The sequence below is a fragment of the Nuphar pumila genome, chromosome 17 (assembly GCF_984573655.1).
Source record: "Nuphar pumila chromosome 17, dmNupPumi1.hap1.1, whole genome shotgun sequence".
Classification (NCBI taxonomy): domain Eukaryota; kingdom Viridiplantae; phylum Streptophyta; class Magnoliopsida; order Nymphaeales; family Nymphaeaceae; genus Nuphar; species Nuphar pumila.
In genome coordinates this window covers 58064478-58072293 of record NC_143265.1, presented here as the reverse complement: position 1 = coordinate 58072293, position 7816 = coordinate 58064478, and positions in this window count along the sequence as shown.

Below are 7816 nucleotides of genomic sequence, written 5' to 3'. Positions count from 1 at the left end.
TTGAAAAGAGCAACAAGATTTCTCTCTGATCGGCCATGTTTTTTTTTATTCTCTCTCAGTTGAAAAAAACGATTTACAATAGAAATCAAATATGAGAGTAGCGATTTACAGTAAAAATCAAATCAGAGAGTAGCAATTTACAGTAGAAATCAGATTAGAGAGTAGCGATTTACAGTAGAAATCAGATTAGAGAGTAGCGATTTACAATAGAAATTAGATAAGAGAGTAACAATTTACAATAGAAATTAGATAAGAAAGTAACGATTTACAGTAGAAATCAGATAAAAGAGTAGCGATTTATAATGGAAATCAAATAAGAGAGCAACACTTTACAGTAGAAATCAAATAAGAGAGTAGCGATTTATAATGGAAATCAAATCAGAGAGTAGCGGTTTACAGTAGAAATCAGATAAGAGAGTAGCGATTTACAATAGAAATCAAATCATAGAGTTGCAATTTACAGTAGAAATCAGATCACAGAGTAACAATTTACAATAGAAATTTGATTTGTACTGTAAATCACTACTCTCTGATTTGATTTCTACTGTAAATTATTACTCTCTGATCTGATTTCTACTGTGAATCGCTACTCTCTGATTTGATTTTTATTGTAAATCGCTACTCTTTGATTTAATTTCTACTGTAAATTGTTACTCTCTTATCTGATTTCTACTGTAAATCGTTACTCTCTTATCTGATTTCTACTGTAAACCGCTACTCTCTGATTTGATTTCCACTATAAATCGCTACTCTCTTATCTGATTTCTACTGTAAATCGCTACTCTCTTATTTGATTTATATTATAAATTGCTACTCTCTTATCTGATTTTTACTGTAAATTGTTACTTTTTGATCTGATTTCTATTGTAAATTGCTACTCTCTTATCTGATTTCTATTATAAATCGGTACTCTACTCAGTTTGACGTTGACATCATTATCTCTGCTGTAAATCGTTATTCTCTGTCTACTCAATTCGACACTTACACCCTGGTATCATGATGAATAATAGACAAAATATTGATTTTTTTGTAGTCCAACTATTTCTCACGAACATACGATGATAAAGAATGCTTCGACGATAATAGACGACGACGACAACGACAAAGGGTGCTTCGACGACAGCAGATGACGACAAAGGGTGCTTTGACGACAACAGAAAGCGACAAAGGGTGCTTCGGCGGCAACATACGATGGCAAAGGGTGCATCGTCAATCAGAGCTCCTGTTATAGTAGATGGTGCATCGTCAAATGGTGATCCAGAATGTTTAGGGCAACATATTGCGAGGAGCTCCTGTTAAAGCAGAGGAGTTTACTCCTTAGGGCGAAAACGATGATGATTTTAACCCTTTATGGCGGGAGGAAATTTTTGTCATTTCCTTGAAACATCATTTTATGATGCTAATGGCAGGAAATGGTACTTAAGTCTTTGCAAATGCACCAGACTTCGATGCTAAGTGATGCTGACATACACGGGGAAACAAGCCCCACTTGATTACATATGTGGCGCTCATTTAGACCCGAGAACACACACCTGCATGTTCCGGGGGGGAACATATAACCTGCTTCGCCAAGCCTACTTTGCTACCCAACTAGGTTCCTGGATCTTAGTCAATCCGATCTGTATCATCCCTTCATGTTTGAGACTTGCCTAGCCCACTAGGCAACAAAAATCTAAGATACCGCTTCTCGAGGTTGTAGATAAGCTCCCAGGTTAGAGCACCCCTTTTTATTAATTTGCAGTTCATCTTCTAGCTCATTGCACCACGTGGTACTTGTGTGTCTTTCTAGCACACAAGTACCACATGGTGCAAGGTGAGCTTGTTGCTCACTACCCCACAACAACCTCCATTTGGATCAAAGACATTTTGTTCGTCTCCACAATTTGCTGTCATTTTTATGATATGTGTTGATGTGTGACTCTTCATGAATTTGCATTTTTTGTGCTGCATTTGAACACCATCGCACACTGTAGTCATCCACATTTGAATATCTTTCACGTATGCTTTGCATGGTTCCAGAATACGTGATGCATGGACACGAAAATGTTCTACCACAAACAAATCAAAATGCTTTGGTGGTCGCTTTGACAAGTGTAACATAAACTTTAGAGATAGATTGAAAGTGCTCTCATTGTGCACCCTTGCATTTCTCTCACCATCTTCTTTATCTACTAACTTCTCATATTTAGGCTCATTAAAATAAGCTTTGGTATTGAATACTAAAGCTTGGATGCAAACTAGAACTTGAAAAATAGTAGATTTGTTCAAGATGCTAAGACAAACTCCTCCACAAGAGTACAAGTTTGGATTCCATCGATTGCCAAAGGAGTGATAGTGAACCAACTATGGGTTGTGTGGATAATCTTGTGGAAAAGAGATGTCAAAGAAGAAGTGACCATCATAGTAAGGAGTTCTAGTTGCTCCAAGAATGACAAATTGAGGATCTGTAGGCACTTGAATCCGTATGCAATCACGATGAGGTTGTTGGTTACGCTGGAAGAATGACCTCAATGCTGAGTGGGACATGTCTAGCTCTAGGACTCTAGAAAATCTAGCATCCATCTTGTGCAACATCTCAGAATGAGAGGAGATGGATGGGAGTTGTAGTCAAATTAGCCATATTCGTGTGCTGCACATAATGAGCAAGGGGAGGCTTATTTTTCACAACCAAGTATGCACGAGACAACCAACTATCCTCCATAGGTTAGGACACACTTATCAAGTGGCTCATATTGAGACTTCTCCTCACATTATATAAGATCGTTAATGGAAAACAAACCATCAACATGAGCAAGCATTGTTGATTCACCCTCAGAGAAACCCTTCGACAATTGAGGACATTGATTCCTTTTCTATAATCTTACAATCGTTAAGCTCTGAAACTTCATCATTTGCTTCTATTTTGGGATCATATGCATGGTTTATAGAAGCCAAAAACTCCATTGCAATGTGATTCTCATTTGTTCGCTTGATTTCTGATGTAATGCATTTGACCCTTCCATCTAAGGAAGTTAGTTTCTCCTAATCGTCATGCTTCTCGCGGACACCACCACCATGGTCAATCCATTGGAGTTGTTGCACAACTTGGACGCTCTCTTGGAGTTGTTGCAACAGGTTTGTGATATTTTGGAGGTTGGTTTTGCATCTGGCTATGCGGTTTTCAACACCACGGAGTTTGGTGTTGCACCTTTTGGTGACTTTATTAATGAATTTTGGATTCATTGTCAGATTTTGGCTTTGGCCTTTCTGAGATGACATAAGGTTCGCTCTGATACCAATTTTGATGCATGCTTGGGCCTAGGGGTTCAAAGTGTTTGAACATAGTTTGGGTTAAGTCAAAACTATGCCAACATGGGTAGATAGGGTGACAAGGTTCAGATAGGTTCTAGGAGAAAAATCATTTATCCCAATCGATGATACAGAAAAATCCTAAATTTAGAGAAACGATTTAAGACACCTTAAGGTAGATTTGGTTAAGACTATAGGGGTAGATTTGATTTTTGGAACTTGCATGGAAATTCAGTGTTATGTAGGGACTGACTAGGTTTGGATCTAATAGACTCAAATTATGAAATTGAGTTCTCAGAGTTGGGAACTGTTATCATTGCAAAATTTTACTTTTGCAAGTCAAACTGACCTTTTGAAAAAGTTTTGAAAATAACTCACCTTCATTTTAAAATGTGGGAAAATTTCGTAGAATGGGACTCGCCTATCGGTACGTGGTTCAATCGTTTCTGGTGCCATGACCAGGAGTAATCAAACCAATGATCAATCTTATGCTTTGCTTTGCTCAACTGTCTAAATCAATATTTTATTCCTAAATGCATAAAAAATTAGACATGTGCTACGAACTTTAGAATTTTTTTACTGAAAACATGATGTATGCTTGGAATATTTTGGGAATTCTTGGAAAAAAGGATGATTAGAAAATCATTTTTCACACTTAGAAAATATTTTTGAAGAAAAGAAAGCTTAAAAAATTGTGAATTGGACTTAGAAAAGATTTAAAAATTTCTTGAAAGCTAAGGCTTTTGAGAAAATCGATTTTGAGGAAAAGGACTCAGGTAACTTTTGAGAAATCGATTTTTCTGAGATTGATTTGTGAAGTAGGTCAAAAGGATGGGCGTGTGGCTCTGTGAACTCTTTTCATGATGCAATATAACCTAGATGATGCATGAATAAAGTTTGTGAAAATATTTTTTGAAGAATTTAAGAAAATCATTTGTTAAAGGATTTTTGTGCCTTATAGAATTTATATAAGATAGATTTGCCACATATTCCTGACTATGGCCACAAATATGTATTAAATATATTTCATTTAATTCTAGAAGGAAAAAATACTTGAAAAAACTTTTGAAAATATACAATAATTTCTGAAGATAACCTAAGAGTGTAGGCCGTTTGTGACTTAAAAGAAGATGATAAATCTGAGTATCATTCGTATTCTGACTATGGCCATAAATACGAACTCCACCAAGTTTATTAACTCCTTAAAAGCGAGTGCATGTGCCATTCGTGTCGACCATTATAAATTTAAAATATGCATGAATGATCAAGCATAGCAGTTATATATCAAAATTAAACTATATGCAAATGTATCATAAGCTAAGCAGGAAAGTAAATTCTTATTTCAATATTATAATTTACATCAATAATTGAACTAAAAAAAAGGAAAAAAAATACAATCTTGAGCTTCCCTGCAAGATTAGAAAACTTGTTAGTAGAAAAATATTGGCTTCTCTGAATTTATCCAATAATATCTAGAAATTGAGGAATTTATCCGGATATAAGCCTTTTTTCATGCTTTCCTAAAATAAAAATCATTAAATAACATAATGGATGATGCATAACTAAATAAAAAATAAAAATAAACAAATTGAAAATTTAGAATTGAAAGAAAAATAATTAAAATACCCTTAAAAATTGAAGTTAATTGCAAAACAAGGTAAAAAAATAGGGGTTTTCAGAAAAGATTTTTGTAATACGCTTAATTTGGGGATCAAACAGATTCAAAATGATGTCAAATCGGGTGGAAAGCACCCTAATATGATTATAAAGATGATCAAATCCTAAAAATATGAAAACAATGTCTGGAAACAATAAAATATGCAAAAAAGATGAAATTTGCTCGTGGTCCGGTTGAATCAGAACTCTGCGGGCATTTTGTTTTTATGAAATCACTAAATAACACATCAAATGAATTCCAAAATTCCTAAAAATGGACATGGACACTTTTAATAACCCTAAAAATAATATGCAATTAAAAAATAAAATTTTGGAATTATTTAATTAATAAATATTAAACAAAAAGATGAAAAATATGTTATTTTACCTGCTATTTCATACCTATCATGATGTTAGACCAGAACAATATATCAAACAACAATAAAAATTTAACAGAGTGAAACTAGACAGATCAATAAAAATAACTCTTTTTATGGATTAGAAATATGATCTTCGGTTAGAAAGAAATCATTCCGACAAGTTGAACTAAATTCTGACCAACATATAACAGTTCAAGAAAAGCCAGTTCTGATTTTGGGTTAAAAAAAAAAAGCAAACAGACTTTAAAAATCATCAAAATCATATTATAGAGACTAGACATACAGACAAATATGACACTTTTTATGGATCATCGATACAATCTTTGGTTAGGGAGTTTTGACCCGCGCAAGCTAGATTTGACTCTAAATAACGACTGACAATTACAGAAACATAGACTCTGATTTTTAACTAAAATAAAATAGCAATATACCATAAAAATTTATGAAAACCACACATAATAAACTAGAGATTCAGACAAAAACAACCCTTTTTATGGATCAAAGAGATCATCTCTGGTTAGGGAGAGATTGCTTCGGCAAGATGGCCTGAGGTTTACACATGTCTGACAATTTAGGGAAAATAGGGTTTGGTTTTAGGCTACAATAGGATAGTAAACGACCATGAAAAATTATAAAAAATTTCACAAAATAAACTAGACATGCATACAAGGACTCTGCTATTTACGAATCGAAAAAGCGATCTCCGGTTAGGGAGCTATAACTTCGACAAGATGACCCTAAATTTATACAACGTTTTCACGGTTCAGAAAGCAGGCTTCGGGTTTGATTTTTGAAAATAGATTTACATAGGTTAAAAAAATCTGATTTTTTTATTAAAAATTGTACACAGATGTATGATTTTACCATAAAAAAATCAGATTTAAATAATGAATATAAATAGGCAAAAAAATATCATTATCAGGCAACTAGAATCACAAACTGAGAAAATAAAACCCTAATCATAATCTAATTTAATTTATGCATGCAAAAATCATAAAAATATGAGATCAAGGGTTCTTGATCATGCTTGAACATGTAGATGGTAAAAATAACATAAACACAACATTAAAAATAATAAAAAGATCACTGAATCATGGATCGAATTTGATTTAGTCGTTAAAAGAGGGATTCGACCTATAGAAAGGTCGAATCTCAATCTTTTTTGGGCGTTTTATGAAATAAGCATGATTCTAAGCATCACTAACGGATAAAAAATGTGTAAATAGCATTAGATGATCAGTGAATCGTCTTCTTGACTCATGTACATGCTTTATTGAATGAAAATAAAATAAAAGATCCAACAAGAAGGGGCGGCAATGGGATATTCAATGAAAAAACATGAAATAAAGTAAATAAAACAATAAAAATTAAAAAGAAAGAGATGCTCACCTTGGGATTAATGGAGACTGCTAGGGTTTGAAGCTTGAGGAGGAAGAAGGCAATGAGAGAGGGTGAGAAAGATCAGAGGCATGGGCTGGATGTCCAGCCCATGTGAATATTTATAATAGTTTTTTTAGCTTTTAGTTTAGATTGGCATTAAAGAGTTTTAAAAAAACTAAAACTAAGGGGGCGATTTTTCTAAAGACTCATAATGGGGTTCATGTTGACTTTTTAAAAATTAATTTAGTTGAAATACTAACTAACCTAAATGAGCTTAAACACCATCAAATGTGGTGCCACCTAGTGTGAGCCCCATTTGATTTTTCAAAACACGTTTTTAAAAGTAAAATAAAGGTTAAAAAAAAGGAAAGTTATAAAAGCAAAATCCTAAACTAACTAAAGGTTTAAATGAATTGGATCGTGACCTTTCTAACTTGAGCCTAACTAAAACCCTAATCCAACTTAAATATTCTCAAATGTGGAGCCACCTAATGTGGGCCCTACATTTGGTTCTTCAAAAATGAGTTTTAAGATAAAAGCTAAAAAATGTTAAAATAAAAGAGGAAATTAATGGTTTTAAAACCAAAGACTTAATCTAACTAAAAGACCTAAATAAACTGACAATCCTCTCAAATGTGGCACCACCTAAGTGGGCCTCACATTTGGTTTTTCAAAAACGATTTTAAAATGGTGAAAATAAAGGGGTTAAAAACAAGTTTTTCAAAAAGCTTTAAGAAGACACCTATATTTATGATTTTTTTTTGTATTTTTGAAATAAGACATGAAATAAAATGAAATTGAATGAAGATGGAAAAATTAGGGTTGGCGCCCCTACAGGGTGGGCCCCACTTAAAGAAAATTGAAAATTGGCATAAAAATCAAGCTTAAAATGAATCCAGATCATTTTTCTGAGGAAAATACTTTTGAAATAAAAGAATATAAAGCCTTGGGGGTTGGCCAAATGGCAAAAACTGGTTTTAAAACCCAAAGTTTTTGAAATTAATTTCGAAAGAAAGGTTTTAAAATCGAATATGGATTTGATATTTTGAAAAACAAGAGTACTGAATATCGAAAATGCCATGCAATAACATGAAATACAATAAAATGACATG